Source organism: Hermetia illucens, chromosome 1 (assembly GCF_905115235.1).
Source record: "Hermetia illucens chromosome 1, iHerIll2.2.curated.20191125, whole genome shotgun sequence".
NCBI classification, from domain to species: domain Eukaryota; kingdom Metazoa; phylum Arthropoda; class Insecta; order Diptera; family Stratiomyidae; genus Hermetia; species Hermetia illucens.
This window is the reverse complement of record NC_051849.1, coordinates 82140612-82160551: the sequence shown is the minus strand read 5'-3', so window position 1 is coordinate 82160551 and position 19940 is coordinate 82140612. Positions and strand designations below refer to the sequence as shown.

Sequence of the window (19940 nt, the reverse complement as noted above, 5' to 3'; positions counted from 1 at the left end):
CTACACGGAAAACCGATGTTACGGAGCCACGGAAGGAGCCCCGGACAGGATGAATTTTACAACGACGAATCTGGTAACGACAACGGATTAACGATCTGCGCATTATCTCATGAAATGTGCGCTCCCTCTACAGAGATAAAGCTGATGAGCAGCTAACCGATACCCTGTCCCAATATAGGGCTGATATAACAGCGTTATAAGAGATGCGATGGACAGGGACCGGTTTCCTGGAGAAGAACCGCTACACCATATATTATAGCGGTCATCCAGTAAACCGGAATAGGTTTCTTAGTCAGCCAAAAAATGAAACCTGCTGTTATCGGCTTTGAAAACGTAAGCGAACGGTTATGCACTCTGCGAGATATAAGCCTCATTAACGTTCATGCCCCCACAGAAGAGACTGCAGAGTCGAAGAAGGATACCTTCTACGAGGCAGTAGAACGAGCCCTCGAAGCAGGGTCACACGAAATGGTAGTTGAAAGTATCTGGTTTGCGCGGAAAGTGGTCCACAAACTTACGTGGTCCTCTCCAGACGATACCACTTTCAACCAAATTGACCACGGGTTGATCGAATGCCGCCACCTTTCTGCCTTGATGAATGTCAGAACAAATAGGGAGCCAATATAGACTCGGATCACTATCTCGTTGGCAAGGTGCTCCGAGCTCGAATAACAATTCCAAATAGAAACCCGTCTGACCATCAGGTGAGAGTAGCCACTGAAGCCATCCACAACACAGTCCTCCGCGACACCTATAAGAGGGAAATGGATGCCGTAATAACCGCATTCAACAGAGGACCTGGAGATGGAGCATCAACAAATGATCTTCACAATCACCTGAAGAAGCCACAAACATATTTGGCCCCAGCCGCAAAAGGAGTCGGAACGGCTGGTTTGACGATGAATGTAAGCTAGGAATAGAACGGAAGAATGCCGCATACCGAGTAATGTTGCATTCTCAAAGAAGGCGGGTACGCGCAGAGACTTATTACGAATTCCATCGAGCGGAGAAGCGACTTCACAGACGGAAAAAGGAAGCCTGGGAGAACTAACAATTCTGTGAACTGGAAAAGTACAGGGAGCAACTGCACCAGGCGCGCCAGTTTTACCAACAAGTCAGCAGGATGAAGCCATATACATCTCGATGGTCATCCTGCCGAGACAAAAAGGGAAATTTGATTTTCGAGAAAATGGGCATATTGGAGCGAAGGGTTGAGTACTTTGATGAGCTACTGAACAACCAGAACACCGGCGAGTTTGAGGTCCCGCCAACTGAAAACGACGGACAAATACTGCCTCCAACAGGTTTACGAGAAACAATCCGTGCAATTCATCGGCTAAAAAATCGTAAGTCGCCAGGAGCCGATGCAATTACAGCCGAACTGATTAAATATGGAGGCGACCAATTACACCAAGTGGTTGTGCTCAAGGTATGGGACAGCGAATCAATGCCTGACAATTAGCAACGAGGCATTATCTGTCTCATACATGGAAAGGGAGATATTACACAGTGAAGCAATTATACGTTGCTGAGTGCCATCTATAAGATATTCTCCGCTTTCTTGCTGGGCCGAATAGCTCCATATGCCCAGAACATCATTGGCCCATACCAAAGAGGCTTCACTCCAGGCAAATCAGCAACAGATCAGATTTTCTCTCTGCGGCAAGCGATAGAAAAACTGTTGGAATATGGACAATAGTTGCACCATCTTTTCATCGACTTTAAAGCCGTCTATGATAGCATAGCCAGGGTAAAACTGTACACGGCCATGAGAGAATTCGGTATGCCAACGAAATTAATAAGACTGACTAGGCTGATCCTGACCAATGGGCGAGGCCAGATAAAAGCAGCAGGATCATTCTCAAGACCATTCAACATCAACAACGGTCTACGACAAGGGGATGTCCTATCATGCGTCCTCTTTAACCTGGCCCTCGAGAAAGTGGTCCGTGATGCTGAGGTAAATGCGAGAGGTACGATCCTCTTCAAGTCCACCGAACATCATAGCAAGAGCAACCCGAGACGTATAAACTGCATTCATCCAGATCGAGCAGGCGGCGATTGGCGCGATATCTTGGGCTGACAAAATATATGGTGGCAACGTCAGCACCGAAGACGAATCAACCAACAACATCAAACCGCACTGGTCAAACACGAAGAAGAATAAGGATAGGAGAATACAACTTTGAGACCGTTGACAATTTCTCCTAACTAGGGTCGAAAATCACAACCGATAACAACTACGATGATGAAATCTGCACACGGTTGTTGGCTGCCAACAGGCCTATTTCAGCTTACAAAGACTGTTCCGTTCGAAACGTCTCACCATAGGGTCAAAGCTCTTACTGTACAAGACTATGATCTTGCCAGTTCTCATGTATTCCTCGGAAACTTGGGTTCTTAGCAAGAAAAATTGGCCGCGTTCGAGAGAAGAATCCTCGGAAGAATTTTCGGTCCCCTTCATGAGGATGGACGATTCCGTAGCCTACACAATGACGAAATCTAAGAGCGATACCATGACCGTCCGGTTGTGGATAAAATCCAGCTCAATAGGTTACGGTGGGCGGGTCACTTAATACGTATGGATGAGGATGATCCCACCCGGAAAGTCTATAAGGGCAATATCTATGGTAGAAAAAGAAGACGAGGCAGACCCTGCCTAAGATGGAGCGATGACGTAGGTCGGAACGCCAGACAGCTTTTAGGTATATCGAATTTGTGGACCTCGGGATGTCTGGAGTTCCTTATTAAGGCAAGCCTAGATCGGATACCGGTTGTTGCGCCGTTGATGATGATGAATATATGCATATATTACGTGCTAATGGGACAAATGTCCACTCAAATATTTTTATAAAAGAAAAACACAAAACCTTTCATGCCTAAAGAGTCCAGGTTCCGGCTTGCCGACTTGATATTTTTATGTTTTTAATTGATACATGATTTCTCCAAACGAACCTAAGCTTTAGGCACGTTATGTATTTAATTTTCCTGCTATTAATAAGTTAACCTTCCAGATATTTTCTACGTTCATTACACTATTGCCGAGTCCATTTATCGATTGAATGGAAAACAATATTTAATTTTAGTTAGTAGTGTTTGCACTTTTAATTGGAAATTAATCTACAAAATAACCACGCCGCGAAGGCACTTGACTTTATATTACATTTTTTTTCAATTCTCTTGGTACCTTGTAGCTTACTCACTGTTGCACATGACTTCGTTATGCTACTTAATTACTCTTCCTTAGAAACCCGTACTCTGGGAAAATGTAAAAAACGCAATATATTTCATTTGCCTTCCAGGAATACCTTTTCCGCTGTCATATTGCAACTATGTAAGTTGTGGTTTAAAACAATTTGAATAACGCATCACATTCATTTGAATCTAACGAACGTAGCAGCCGTGACCTAATTTCGGCGAATGTTTCTAAAGAATTATCCTTTCCGTTCACGTTGACTGTTTTTCATCAAGGATACCGAGTGCACTGAATGTGCTCCTCTTTATGTAGCCATGGAGACTTTCATTCTTCCTCTAGTCCTAATTATCCCAATGAAAGGCTAGCTCATTTGTGCAACGCGGTTACTCTTCACTCCTAATGAGTTTATCCTAATTTTCCTGTTCTTTGACTTAGTTAAGGGTGGGAGTCACTATCTGTACTGTAGTGGCTGATCTCAGGCAAGTGTATACTGTCTTGGGCTTTATTTTAGAGACATCAATCAGTATAAAAAAAACTAAGAGTTTAGTTGTCTACCAACAAATCGATATCCAGACAGTAATGACCGAGACCCCGGTCTCCTAAAACCTCCGAATGCGAACATTTCAAAGCTGTAAGGAGAGTATCTCAAGCATCTTGATTTCCATATCGCATTCGATGTTGTTGAATCTAAAGATATGGAAATATTATTGGGCCTGTCTCTTCGTTTACGTTATAAGTTTGATGTTATTAATGAACTCCGCTTTATATTTATTCTTATATTTGATTCCTTGTTTTAACCCATAGGACACATTGCACCAACATTGCACCATTTTATAAGTTGAACTCGAGTTCCGATACAGTGTTTTCCGGTAAGCACTTACATACGCTTGAAGAAAACCGAAGAGCTGATGTAGATGGAATTTGTTGCCCTTTCCAACAACTGTTAAACTGTAAAAATTCTGGCAGGATTTTATATAATTGCCATAGGTACATTTGTTCCGTTTTTTTCTATAGTAAAAATTACCCTCTTGACCTAATCGTTACGTGGCTTTTCATTTGTCCAGATAAGTATAATATTTATGTAAAATGAGCATTTGGAAAAGATAATCGAGACCAACAGCAATAGCTCTACTGGAAGTGATTCTCGGGGTCTAGTTTAATTTTAAGCTTTAAGTTCTGCAATTGGAGTTGGCACCGCTAATATCTAATACGCGCATTCCAACCCATTCAACTTCTCTTTGTCAAGGATATTTTTTTGCACTCGCTTGACCACATTCATACCCCCCCCCCCACTTGCCTATGGGTAAATCTGTAGAAAGCGGGCTTTTCGACTCAATGGAAAGCTTGCATTTAGTACCTACTGTGAAGCTAGCCAGAAACTAAAACACGGAAACTCTCAACACAAATCCGACACTACGGTCGGCCCGTCTGCGGTACTACAGATTTGGGCTCAAGCGGAAGAGGAATACTCGGCAGAAGGATCTTCGGCCACTAAGAAGAGGAGACTACAGGCTGAATCCTGCCCGTCTAAAATTTTTTCTTCATCCTTACCAGGAGAAGCGGAAGAAAGAAAACTGGTGACGTGGACGCTACTGGTTTAACGCCGGGATGTGGAAATAGATCCAAGCAGCTCGGACACCGCGAACCCGGAAAGGCCCCAAGCCGGCAGCAGAAGAAGGAACTGCGAAGGAAAATGGAGAGCACCTTGGGAATGAGAGCATGGACGTGGCTGTACCACTAGGTGCAGTAATGTTCAGAAAAAGGAAGTAGAATCCTCGGCGGAAGATCAGGATAAATTAGTAACCCCGGTGACATCTACAATGGACCCATCAGACTCTTCTGCCAGCGGTAATGCTCGCGAGAAGCGTGGTCAAAGCTTTATTTTGCTCCGCATCAGGGCCTATGTCCACTCGTCCCGCGGTTTGCCGGGAGGTGATCAAATCAGCGAGAGAGATCTCAGTGAAGCCGGTCTCTCCCTTATGAATATGGACACGAAGGTAGGGAGGAAGAGGACGTATGTGCAAGCTGCAACCTCAGCTCTTATTACTGCCGTGGAAGTTTCCTTCAAGGATGTCAAAATGTGGAAAAAATGCTGGAACCTGGAACGAAGCCAAAATTTGACAATAGAGGGGGACTTCTCCATTTGGAGTGCACTAATGAGGCTGCTTCAAAGTTTCTCCAGCAGGTAATCCCAGCTTTGAGTTCTGGCGGTCGGCCCAAGTTTACTATTGTGAACACTGAGCTGCGCAGAACAGAACATGTCGGATGTTGGTTATCGAACCCTCGAAAAAAGGCAAAGGATACACCAGGAAGGACAAATCTACAAATTTGCAGGGTTTCAGCTTGGTATTCGAACTGGCCCAAAGGAGTCTGAATATGATTGGGGGAAGTCACCATATGGCGCCCAATTTTTTTCTAGATAAATTGAAATTCAATCATACCAGGAAACTGTAGAGCATCATCTCCATCTTGAGAGCGAAGAACAATGATGGCCTTTGACTCACACAATTTGGAGTAAATTGTTGCATCTTCGGTGCGGATAGTGTATACAGTAGCGAAATCCCCATATAAGGGTTCGCGCTGTGAAGAGATTGAAGGGTCAATCCTACCTGATAGTGGCTTCGCCTACATCTTTTAGGCCGAAGAAAGGGAAGCCAGAGGCCTGAATGGAACCGACTTGATGCCAGTTCGAGTGATCGAATCTATGCAAATTGGACGCGGCAAACCAGTGAAGGTATTAAGTACAAAACAGACAAATGCTCTGCGGGATGAGATGAAATCTTTCATGGATGGGGACATAGGAGCTGCTGCACCTCCAAGTAAGGCTTTTCTCAGAGAATTCAAAGAGGAGGAGATCAAGTCACTGGCAGCACGGTGTTGGGGAAACCCCGTCGCACTGAAACCGCGGCATACGCTTTTAACAGCTTCCCATTATAGATTAGACTAAATTTATGTCCAGAAACATAAAAATTGGTTCAATTAACCTGCAGCATGCCAAAGCCTCCTCCTATTTGCTGGCCCTACATTTTTTGGTGCAAGAGCCGGGCGTGGGATTTAACAGAATCTGTGGTATTGAATCAGTATAGGGGGCTAGGACCTCCTACGATGAAAGATCCATAAGACCGGGAGCTCGTGTCCTGATGTCAAGACGGTTAGAGGTAAACATGCTGAAACAGTTTTGTTCGCAGGACTTAGTTACGGTCATCGTACAATACCAGATTAATAGCGAGAGGAAATATCATAACTGCTTCCGCTCATTTACCCTATGATTCTTTGTATCCTCCACCGACGCAAGAACTAAAGGATCTGGTAGTGTATGCAGAATCAAGTGATATCCAATTCTTAATAAGTTGCGATGAGAATTTTGAACATATTTGTTGGGGCAATAGCTAATACAATCCAAGAGGTGAGAAGGTATTTGATTTCATCACTAGAGTGCGCTCCCACATTCGCGGGACCGAGAAAAAGTGAAATAATTCACCTAACAATCTATACTTCAAAAGTTTCAGAGTTGATTACACACTGGGGTGCTAGACGAGGTCCCAATGTCAGATCACTGGTACCTATAATATGATAGAATTCAATTCGAAGAAGAGGAGGAGGAGGAACTGGAACACGAAGGAGAGGCTTCCAGGCTGTGCAGAGTCCTTAAAAGAGGTGAGTCGGCAAGTTGGACTTCCTTCTAATACCTGATGGTAGTTTTAAGAGTTCCAGACTGGAATCAGTACAGACATTCCATGAAGTACACCATCCAGGAGAACGGATGAAAAAAGTGATAGAGGAGAGTCCTTGCAATCCCTTCAAAGCGCAAGTGTTGCAAAGTGAACTGCAGCACTGCGAAAGCGGTTGTCTCCTATGAAAAAGGGAGAGCTGCCATACTGTTCTTTGAAAACTTCAAAGCACTTGGTATGGATGGCATTTATCCAACAATACTAAAGGAGGGTATGGAGCACATAGAACGATTGCAAAGAAATATTTTTCTAGCAAGCCTTGCTTTGGGCTATGGTCCTATCTCTTGGCAGAAGGTTAAGGTTGTCTTCATAACTAAGCCTGGGAAAGATGACTATTCTGATCCAAAGAATTTCAGACAGATCACCTTGACCTCATTCTTGCTGAAAGGTTTGGAGAGACTGGTTGAGTGCCATATTTGTGGGAGGACACTTACGTCGCACCCACTTGATGAAAATCTGCTATCTACCGGCGTCGAAAATGCTGTGAGTTTGTTTTTAAATCTTTGGTTTCAAAAAATGGAGGAAGCAACTCTGAAGGGTGAGTACTCGATGGTCTGTTCGTGGACATTGAAGGGGCGTTTAATTGTGCGCCACTTCAAAAAGCTTGTGATGCCGCCAGAGCATATGGTGTTGATTATGCTTTAATCAAGTGGATCCTTGTTATACTAGTAAAGATATTGTTGTGTGCTCGATGGCTACCTAACAGCAGAAGCAAGGAAAGGCTGCCCTCAAGGAAGTGTGCTATCGCGAACTCTGTGAAGTATGCTGATCGACTCACTGCTATGCGAACTGCAAAATTTGCCAATACACGTTCAAGCTTATGCTGGCTGTGTAGAAATATTCAACGCGCGTTGATCTAATAAGCAGTTGGTGCCTTAGACATGGTCATTCAGTTAATACAAATAAAATCACAATGGTTTTATTCATAAAACGGAGAAAACTGGATGGACTTTGCCTCGCAGAGAGGTAAAATATCTGGAAGTCACTCTAGATAAAAATCTTTGGAACAAATATGTAGAGGTAAAGTTGAGACGAGCTTTCACAACTTATGGGCTGGGTAGGCGAACCTTTGCCTTGACATAGGAACTTAGGAGACTTAGACAAAAAGTTTCCGCCGTTAACTAGCCACACTGCAAAGAACTGTGTGTCTGAGTATTATCAGTGCCACGAACACGAAATCTGGTGCAGCTCTAAATTCGTTACTCAATTTGCAGCCGCTAGATATATTTATTCAGAGCACTCCAATAAGAGCAGCTCGTAGACTAATTCGATTGGATCTATGGGGAAACAACGGATGTGGGGCCACAGAGCATGGAAGGGTTGCTAGGAGTACTAAATCCAGTTCTTACATTGCCTTCCGATTCTGGGTTCCCATACATCTGTTCGGTAGAAGATATGAAATTATCTTGAAATGTAGAGAGAACTGGGAAGTCTCAGAGCAATCCATGGCGGCAAATATGGAAATCTTCAACACCGAGGGTTCAAAAACGGAACATGGCTCTGGAGCCGGAGTCAACCTCTCGAATAAAAACGACAAGTGGACTTTTCCTTTGGGACAATATGAAACGGTTTTTGAAGCCGAAGAATATGCGATCGTAACCGCAAACTGGATGATTAACGAGCATCATGGCCAGACTGCATTGAGGGCGGAAGATTAAGAACACTGTTTTACATAATATTCCACAGTAATGGATCCCAACAGAGCGCCGTGAAACACCCGCACGTTTGGAGTTCGCAATTAGTGCGCTAGTCGCCTCCGTTCTTTTCAATATCTAATAACAGTAACTGCGAGATTGGCGGGAATACCAATCTTCCTCTGAAACTTTCCAACTCGCCGAATAAAATGCATTTTTCACGTGCGGGGTTACCACTATGCAATATTTGCTGGTAGTATACATTTTCGGTCAAACCAGAAACCAATTTAATGGTATCAATTCTGATGTTGCTTTACGTGGCTTTACGGAACCGATACTGCCAATCTGGAAATCCTTCTAAACCTACTGTGGATTAATCGCTCTAACATTTTCCTCATTGTGCTCAAAAGGTACGTAGGACTGAAGCAGGAAGGCACACCTGAAAGTTTATCACTCGAGGTGCAACAACCGGTATCCGGTCTAGGCCTCCCTTAATAAGGAACTCCAGACATCCCGGTTTTGGCCGACGTCCACCAATTCGATATCCCTAAAAGCGGTCTGGCGCCCTGACCTATGCCATCGCTCCATCTTAGGCAGGGTCTGCCTCGTCTTCTTTTTCTACCATAGATATTGCTCTTAAAGACTTTCCGGGTGGGATCATCCTCATCCATACGGATTGAGTGACCCGGGCACCGTTACCTATTGAGCCGGATTTTATCCACAACCGGACGATCATGCTATCGCTCATAGATTTCGTCATTGTGTAGGCTACGGAATCGACCATCCTCATGTAGGGGGCCAAAAATTCTTCGGAGGATTCTTCACTCGAACGCGACCAAGAGTTCGCAAATTTTCTTGCTAAGAACCCAAGTTATCGAGGAATACATGATAACTGGCAAGATCATAGTCTTGTACAGTAAGAGCTTTGACCCTATGGTGAGACGTTTCGAGCGGAACAGTTTTTGTAAACTGAAATAGGCTCTGTTGGCTGACAACAACCGTGCGCGGATTTTATCATCGTAGCTGTTATCGGTTGTGATTTTCGACCCTAGATAGGAGAAATTATCAACAGTCTCAAAGTTGTATTCTCCTATCCTTATTCTTCTTCGTATTTGACCAGTGCGGTTTGATGTTGTTGGTTGATTCGTCTTCGGTGCTGACGTTGCCACCATATATTTTGTCTTGCCTTCATTGATGTGCAGCCCAAGATCTCGCGCCGCCTGCTTGATCTGGATGAAGGCAGTTTGTAAGTCTCGGGTGGTTCTTCCCATGATGTCGATATCGTCAGCATAGGCCAGTAGTTGGGTGAACTTGAAGAGGATCTCTTGCATTTACCTCAGCATCACGGATCACTTTCTCGAGGGCCAGGTTAAAGAGGACGCATGATAGGGCATCCCCTTGTCGTAGACCGTTGTTGATGTCGAATGGTTTTGAAAGCTATTCTGCTGCTTTTATCTGGCCTCGCACATTGGTCAGGGTCAGCCTAGTCAGTCTTACTAATTTCGTCGGGATACCGAATTCTCTCATAGCCGTGTACAATTTTACCCTGGCTATGCTACCATAGGCGGCTTTACAGTCGATGAAAAGATGGTGCAACTGATGTCCATATTCCAACAGTTTTGCCGTGGCTTGCTGTACAGAGAAAATCTGATCTGTTGCTAATTTGCTGGAATGAAGCCTCTATGTTGTAGGCCAATGATGTTCTGGGCATATGGGGCTATCCGACCGCGCAGCGTGATACCTCTATAATTGCTGCACATCGCGGTATTCCCCTTTTATGTATGAGATAGATAATGCCTCGTTGCCAGTCGTCTGGCATTGATTGGCAGTTCGATACATTGACCATCAGTTGATGAACCGCATAGTGTAATTGGTCGCCTCCATATTTAAATTCGGCGGTAATTCCATCGACTCCTAGCGGCTTATGATTTGTAAGCCCGTGGATTGCACAGACTATTTCTTCTACGTTTGTTTGTGGCAGCATTTGTCCGTCTTCTTCAATTGGCGAGACCTCCAACTCGCCGATGTTCTGGTTGCTCAGTAGTTCATCAAAGTTCTCAACCCATCGCTCCAATCTACCCATTCTGTTGAAAATCAGATTTTTCTCTTTGACTCGGCAGGATGAGCGTCGAGGTGTGTGAGAGTTCATCCTGCTGACTTGCTTGTAAAACTTGCGCGCCTCGACCGGTTGCACCGTGTACTTTTCTAGCTCAAACACTTGTTGATTCTCCCAGGCTTCCGTTTTCTGTCTGTGAAGCCGCTTCTCTGCTCGGCGGAATTCGTGATAAGTCTCTGAGCGTACCCGCGTTATTTGAGAATGCAACATTACTCGGTATGCAGCATTCTTCCCTTCTGTTCCTAGCTTACATTCATCGTCGACCCAGCCATTCCGACTTTTCTTGTGGCTGGGGCTAAGTATATTTGTGGCCGCATCATTGATAACGCTCTTCAGGTGGTTGTGAAGGTCAGTTGTTGATACTTCATCTCCCGGGCATCTGTTAGCTACCGTATTGCGGCATCCATTTCCATCTCATAGGTGTTATTGAGCTCTGTGTTGTGAATGGCTTCAGTGTTCAGGTGGTGTTGTAATTCAAGCTCGGAGCACTATGCCAATGAGATAGTGACCTGAGTCTATACTGGCCCCCCTATATGTTCTGACATTCATCAAGGCTGAGAGGTGGTAGGTACTTCCAACAACCATTCCGTGTGAAACTGCTGACTGAACAATCTGCAGTCCGTTATCATTGGTATCCTTGTGGTAGCTATGGCAGCCGACGTATCGAATACGGGCTCCGTTCCTACTTGACTATTGAAATCTCCAAGTATGATTTTAATGCTATACTTGGCACTCCTTGGTAGTGAACGTTTATGAAGCTTATATTTCTTAAGTTGCCTCGTAAACGCAGAGTGTATAGCCTTTCGCTTATATTTTCAAAGCCGATAATAGCAGGTTTCGTTTTTCAGCTGACTAAGCAACCTACTCCGAGCACATGGTTCACTGGATGACCGCTATAGTATATGTTGTACCGGCTCTTCTCCACGTCCACGCCATATAGTGGGACAGGGTATCGGTTAGCTGCTTGGCATCTCTTTGTCTGTGCATGGAGCGCACGTTCCATGAGAATATGCGCAAACCGTTGTCTCGTTGGTATTACCGGGTTCATCTTTGTAAAGTCCATCCTGTGCTCTTGTAACATTGGCTTTTTAACGTTGGTTTTCCATGTTGCCTTGTCAGCCCTACCCAACCTCAACCTGGAGAGCCAATTGGTACAATTTATCCCGCTTTTAGACGCGGGAGATTCGCCTTCACCCTTCTCCGTCTGGAGCTTTTCGTTAAGAGAGGACTCCCAGCGGTTACCACGTGGTGATGGAGATAGGGTTTGGTAGTATAGTTGTTGTTGTTGGTTCAGTAGCCGTTTGGCAGGTTTCATGCTCCATCGTGAGTACCAATCCACGTTTCGCTCTGGGGCCTATACTACTCTTTGACCACCCCCCTCCCCAAATAGTGGAAGGCAATATTGAACGGTGATAACGTACATTCCTCTCAATTGCTGTACCTAAATAATTTTTGAACGTGGTTGTGCTGGCTTCTGAACAGGGTTTGAAGTGTTGTTGTTATCACTGAGTCGACATGAACTTCGAAGTTCAAGGCCATGTTGAGCCATGTTGAGGAGTTGTATGGTGACTATATTTGCTTGAAGTTTCGGACATCAATGAAAAATTCTGGAAAAATGGTAGTCCGTGAGCAAACTGGAGGTTTGGAACAGCTCAGAAACGTGTGAATTCTGGCGTTAGTTACATTATTCGCTTCGGAGTTAGTTTCTGTTGATCAGTGCGATACGGATGTGGGACATCGATTAGCCAGCTGTTCAGAACACTGTCAAAAGCATTGCGTAACCGATATGGGAAATAAATATATGTATTGCTTTGGCCTCTACCTGCTTGTCCTACAACGGCTGAATGGGTGGAAATTCCTCTCGAGGGCTAATGCCCTGAGATATACTATGTAGCAAAGGAGCACATATATTGGTGAATTTTTAATATCTGCCCTTGCTAGACCGAGGTCTTTTCGGTTTTTTCAACTAATTTGGCCCGCTATACCTCTTCTTCGGTTACAGCAGTAAAGTCCATGCCCGGCATTGCGGCATGCTGAACTTTAGAATAGTCGGCATGCTGGTCGGGTAACCAAAAATTTCACTCCAACACTTTTTGCCTTCATAACTGCGCTGTCTGGACTAATGTAAATGTAAGTTATTTTTTGCTGTTAAATAAAAAATTCAAACGCATGTTTCTGCCATTTACAGCATTTCCGAAAAGCATTCTTTCCGCTCGCAATGATATATAGCATAACAGCAACGACAAAAAAGATAATTCAACCCGATATTTTATAACGTCATCGTAATTTATGAAATAATTTTAAATTGAGGAGGTCATAAGCTTTCTATAAAACTGGAAATCTGAAGAACTTCAGCGAATAAACGTAGTTCTTTTTACGAATAAACTTCCCAATTAACTGTTTTCATTTATCCAGCTCGCGTCCCTGCTTTCCATGTTCAGCTAGGTTGGTAATTTTCAGGCACAAGACCACTATTGAACAGCAGTTCAATTTGTGGAGGGCTGAGGCCTACCTCTTTATTCGAGACGCCGGAGAAGAGTTAACGTTGTTTTCCAGATGTATTGGAGATACTTAATATATTTCTGAATCTTATCCTCAAATCTTCTTTATTATTTTGTATACAATTACGGTGAAATTAGACCCAAAACAAAGACCCAGAAGAGTTTATTTAGAAGAAAATCCTGAAGTTATAATACAATAGCATGCTGGCCTCTAATCCTTAATGAAAAAGGAAATTCGCTGATGATTTATTACTTCGAAAATTCTTTATCGGCGAAAAACAAATAAATTCAGTCATTAACATGTACTGATGATATTTTGGCTTATGGAATTAAGCACAAGCAATAGGTACTTAAGGCTTAAATATTGCTGATACAAAACTGATAGGCCTTTGCCTTGATAATCAAAATACCGCCATTAAAGCTATTCATCGATTTTCTTTTTTAGAAGTTATGACGTAAATTCGCCCTTGACCACTTAGCTGAATTCTTTTGTATGAAACGCAGACAGCAATGTATATCCATGAACTTTATATAAATTCACTCTGACTACAGCCCATTTTCATAAAGATTGTGATTTTGAATATCTGCTGAACATTAAATTACAATAATTCCTCATATTTCAGGCGTTCATCTTCTTAAATATTTATGCGCCTCCTCGATTTGATAAGGGCACCATACTTTTTCCAAAGCTAATCTTTGCAAACGTCAGTCCTAAATCAAAATCTTATCAGAAGATGCCCCCATGCATTCCCGTCTCGTGTAAATTTCAAAATTCCTGGGAAAGTTAAAAAAAAGATATAAAGCGTTGCGTCTTGTAATTTTGAAGGCAAGGAGACGTCAACGAGCGCAAAATAAGGCACCACAGGGAGGGAGGAAGTTTGGCAAACAACGACAAATTACTTTAGTTGAACTTGTCTCAAGTTAAAGTGCCAAATTAAATGTCAGATATGATAAGTCACAGGAAGAAGCGGCATACGTGGCTTTTCGCCTGCTCGGTCTCTATGTACACTCATTCATATGTACGTCGTTCGTAAAATTTTTGCAAGGAAGCCACATGAACTGAAAAATGAGCTTTGGTTAAACAAGGAGCGAAGTAGATGGAATTCCCATCTCCTTGAACGATGGGTGACTTGGAGCCCTCGTTGGGAACCATCGTTTTCCTAGAAATATATATGATTCCGCTGCAGTAATTTTGAAGGCTAAATTTAATGTTGGTAAGCTTAGAGATAGTTTCAGACAGACATATGATATATGTACAGGAGCGCAGGTATACATATGTGTGTACATGTAAGTAAGTGCAATTTTTGAAGACTGCCTGCATAAAACTTGCTTCCATTTGAGGCGTGAAAAGAAAGATAGGACAGATTTAGGACCGTAGAATTGCAACATCTATCTCAGGACGGTAAAATATTAATAATAAATATCAAAAATGATAAAAATAACAACAAACCAGATTTAAACTTGCTATAATAACAAAGAAATATGTAACAATGTAGATTTCATTCTTCATGATATGACACCTAATCTGCAGGTTTCGGCATAAAAGTAGTGGGACAAAACATGTCTACGTTTTTTCCTATAAGTACGTAAAAGATGGGTTAGAAATGAATGAGTTAAAACAGAAGAGGACAGGAAAATTAAAAATCTTCCAACAGAAGATTTATACAAGTATTTACATTTACCCAAAGGAGGGACGACTTTACATTGAATCAGTTTCGGATAGCAAACCAATAATCACAAAAAAAGTTAGTAGTTGAAAAACTAGTAGGGACAATTAGTCTGTAAATACATCAAAACTTTTCTGTTTGAAGATTCCATTTAATAATAATAATAATCGTTGGCGCAACAATCCATGTTGGATCAGGGCCTTGAAGTGTGTTAGAGCACTTCATTCAAGACCGTAACGGTACACTAGGAGGCAATGTGGTCAGCATTGCGCTCGCCCGAGATTATTACCCTGATTTGACTCAGGTACTCATTCACAGCTGAGTCGACTGGTATCCGACGTCAAATCACGATACAAATTCCACTGCCACCAGTGAGATTTGAACCGCGACCTTCCGTACGAAAGCCTTGCGCTCTAACCACTCAGCTATCCGGAAGATTCCATTTAGGGATTTCTATCTCATCTATTATTCTACGTCGCGTGTTTTTAGGGCAACTCACTCGTCGGTCACTGTGGGATAATGGATGTCTTTCCATGCCATAGCCCGCAATTCAACTTTTATCTCTTGTTTAAGAGTAACCTATCATTTACACCTTCTCATCAACACGTCTACTAATACTTAACAATTACTCCGCGATAGTTCTTCGTTCAAAATGTTGCCTGTAAGTGTACTACATACAAGGATACGGTGGAGGCAGACGTTAGCAAAGGTTTGGGGATTGCGAATTAGCATAATAGTCGATCCCTTCTTCGCTCTACACATCAAGAAAGATAAGAAAGGCGCTATGATCCGCCACCTTTTCCAAATCCAGAGCCAGGCTCTATGACTTGGTATGAGAGCAAGCAGATATCTTCATCAGAGTCGAAGTTTTTGAAGGAAAACTTCATCGTTGCTTGGACCCCTCCAGTTTTTCTTGATAAGCCAAAATGAAGAAGAGGAAATAATACGGCGACAAAACGCGACCTTTTTGGGACTCTGATTTGAATCTCAAATAACTACGAAATTTGACCTCGATTCAGCACGTGACATTTTACGCCGTCATATGTCTTCCCGACGTGTTTATATGATCGGTATACGAGCACCCAAAGAAGAAACCGGATCGGGTGTTCTTTAATTCTTAAGAACATATCCCAACCCTTCCCTGCTTGTCGTAAAAAGCGGCTAAAAGGAGGAGAAATTTATGGGCCAGCAACATGTCCAATTTCGAAACTTTAATGCCGCCGAAAAGTCCGCACCGCCTCTGATAATATTTGATCTCAAGGCACGCACGAGTAAGAATTCCAATGATATAAATTGGACATTCTGCACCTAAGCGCCAAAAAAGTAGGAATCTGGAGAATACTCCTCTTTCGTGCCATAGTAATGGCAATGTGCTTTTGCACTCTGAGAGGTTAAGTGGTGGCAGACGCAATTTCGGCGTCGTGTTGTTTCTGAGGACTACCACACGATGTGCTCTGATGAGCAAGGAGCTGGTTTCTCACAGGCTTCTCACCGCTCCAGGTAAAGTAGTATCACAATTATAGGGGCTATGCTCCAACGAAAATTTCCGGTATAGTGAAGGACGATGCTTTCTATGAGCAATTACATGAAGTTCCGGAGAAACTTCACAAGAGCGATATTGTGATCCCGATGACAATTCCTTGGTCAGATATATGGTAACGTAGCACGGTCTTGGCGACTGTACCGATAATAGTGGCAGGTTCGTGGACCTGTACAGCTTCCACCAGCTTATCATTACTGACACATTTTTTGAACGGAGAAGGTTAGTTTGGTTTCAACCGATCGACACCGTACAAGCAACCAGATTCACCAACTCGCGATTAGCAAATTTATGCGTTGTTTTTTGAGTGTGCGTAACAAGAAAGGCGTTGATATAGGTCTCAAAAGGGATTACCATGTGATGATCACTAACCTTCCCCTGTATGTTGCGTCCAATACTTATTGTTGCCTACCAAGTTCATCGTCGACGATTTGTATAACCCAGGTGTCGTTGAACAGTGGGGGAGCGATTTTGCTGACCGGACGTTAGATATCCTGAGTAACCGGCCTAATACTATTAATGAGCCGTCATAAAAAGAGCTCTTTTCTTGGGTGTTTGGCAGGCGATCGTGGAAACGGATCGATGAATGGAAGAGAATGAAACTATGTTGGCAGTGATGCGCTTGAACTCCGATATAGTGTAGAGTCTCGAGAAGTTCAGCGGAGTGTGTGCCGTGACGAAGAGAGTTTATTTTTGCGTTGAACAGGAATTCACAAGATGCCAGAAAACGCAATGATTTCAAAAGTGTATACCGCATCATGAAAGAGCTTGTATGTGGTCCCAAATCTTCAGATGAATTTTTGAATTATGTACATTAACGGTCGACGCCTCATCTACGGTGACGAGCAACTGAAGAGATGGAAAGAACGCTTCACCACAATTCTTAGCTGTATCCAATCTGGTACGGTACTTCCTCTTCTAGATGAAATAGATAGTCGTCACAACATTCCATAAGCAATGACATCTTTCCGCAAACATGTCCACTTGGTGGCATTTGTTTGCTCTCTTTTTGGGAGTGAGTGTTGGCCAAACGGTTCTAGATTTGAATCAAAGGCCAGTAGAGTTTAACTGAATATAAACGCCAACAAAATCAAGGGTCACAGTCTGACGGGTAATCACACTCTATCTATCCGCAAACTAAAAACTTGGCGGGCGCAAAGGTCTAGCATCCTTACGCAACGTGATCAGAAAACTGAGGTGTCATTGGATAAGTCGGAAGGGCTGGAATTGTTCGCAATGTTATGCAGTGGAGCCTACTCCCCCAAGATGGCCGACGGGTAGGACGCCCCAAGGGCGCAGAACAGTAACTCGTGGAGAGAGCTGGAGCGCAGTTCAGGTAGCTACGAATGATGGCGCGTAAATAATGGCAACCCCATATTCAGTTGACTTACCTTAAACTTGTCCAATTTTTTGCTGTTGAGCAGTTCATCAAAGTAATCAACCGGTCGTTCTAATATGGAAATATGGTCGGAAACAGATTTGATTCTGTGTCTGGACAGGATGAGTGAGAGATGTATAAGGCTTCATCCTGATGATTTGTTAGTAAAACTTGCTCGCCTTTTACGATTTTTCACAGCTTTTCTCGAGTTCACGGCCTTTTGATTCTCCCAGGTTTTATTTTTAAGGTTTAGTTATGATAGGTTTAGATTGAACAAAACCTTATTGAAATCGGCTTACTGCCTGACTATTTGCCTGTCACACACACACGCACACTCTTACACATATTGAGACGAAATTTGATAAGAACTACGATTAGTCCGAAATGGGATAATTACTGCGTTTTCAGTAACTACTCAACTTAAAAATCTAAAAAATCATGGTGCTCCATGCCCACGATATCTAGGTTCCAAAATACTCTTCGGCACGATATCTGCTCAATAGAATTAATAATAGTATGTTATTATATTTCGAAAATTTACCAGAAACCTCCTAAAGTCCATCCTAGGTCCATGAAATATAGGTCTAATATGAAGCAGTATCCTATTATTCAAAAAAAAATTGTAGGTCACAATTGCCTCCTTGGCGTCAAATTGCTACTCCCTAAAAGATAGAATCTCAATGCAACATGGAATTGAATGTGTAAAGGGCCCTCTTGCCTAAAATGTCGATTTACAAGTTGACAGTTTTCATACCTACAATGCCTCCTCTTTCACAATCCGTATCATCGCAAGGTGAAAAATTTTGGTGGCGTACAATGAACGATTGGAAAAAAAATAACGCAGATCCAGTAAGAAAAGTTGTAATAAATTGTATAAAAAGTACGAACTTACATTACAAGAAAATAGCGCCTCCAGCGCCTAGTCAGTTTGTGCACTCGTGGCTTCAGGCTGTCTTGATTAAAATCTTTCACGAAATTCTTAAAGCACTTTACGCCTATGCCATGCAGAAATAAAACATGGCGCGACACACTCTAACTTGGCGAAATAGAAATGTAGTCATCAGCAAGTGCTTGGAGCGAGCTTTTTTCGCTTTGCATCTTGCTTTGTGCGTTCACTTTCGAGAGGAGAATATCTTATAGATGGTACTCAGGAACGTGATACCTCTATAATTGCTGCACTTCATGATATCCCCCCTTTTATGTATGAGACAGATAATGCCTCGTTGTCAGTCGTCAGGCATTTATTCGCTGTCCCATACTTTGAACATCAGTTGATGAACCATTTGGTATAATTCGTCTCCTCCATATTTAAACAATTCGGTTGTAATTCCATCGGCTCCTGGCGACTTATGGTTTTTAAGGCGATGAATTGCACGGACTGTTTGCCGATATTTTGGTTGCTGAGCAGTTCATCGAAATACTCAACCCATCGCTCCAATATGCCCATTCTGTCGGATATTAGATTTGCCTCCTTGTCTCGGCACGATGAGCATCGGGGTGTATAAGGCTTCATCCTGCTGACTTATTGATAAAACTTGCGCGCCTGGTGCGCTTGCTCTCTGTACTTTTCTAGTTCACAGACTTATTGGTTTTCCCAGGCTTTTTTTCCGTCCGCGAAATCGCTTCTCCGCTTGACGGAGTTCATGATAAGTCTCCTCGCGTGCCTGCGCTAGCATACATTCATCGTCAAACCAGCCGTTTCGGCTCTTTATGCGGGCCAAGTATCTTTGTGGCCGTATCAATGATAACGTTCGTCAGCTGGTTGTGAAGATCATTTGTTGATGCTTCATCTCCAAGATCTCTGCTGGCTGCGGTTATCGCGGCATCCATTTCCCTCTTATAGGTGTTATGGACCGCCGTGCTGTGCATGAGTTCAGTGTCAACTCTCACCAGTTTGTCAGAAGGGATTCTGGGTGGTGTTGTTATTCAGCGTTCAATCAGCACGTGGTCAATTTGGTTGAAAGTGGTCCCGCCTGGAGAGGTTCACGTATGTTTATGGCCCGGCTTCCACGCAAACCAGGTACTTCCAGCATCCATTTTGTGCGATAGTGCTAACTGAATAATCCGTAGTCCGTTATCATTGGTATTGGAAATGGGAGCCGACGTATCGCCTGAATACGGGCACCGTCCCCACTTGACTGTTGAAATTTGTAAGTACGATTTTGATATCATACTTG

General features: G+C 43.1%; 1 long non-coding RNA gene across 1 annotated transcript; it reads right to left on the bottom strand.

Annotated features, from left to right (window-relative positions):
- Positions 1 to 13565: 13565 nt before the first annotated feature.
- Positions 13566 to 18485, bottom strand: LOC119646403. The gene is made up of 3 exons (XR_005248734.1): positions 18312 to 18485; positions 17777 to 18255; positions 13566 to 13953 (listed from the first exon to the last, which is right to left on the bottom strand). It is a non-coding gene; the product is annotated as an uncharacterized LOC119646403 (long non-coding RNA).
- Between the last annotated feature and the right edge of the window lie 1455 nt (positions 18486 to 19940).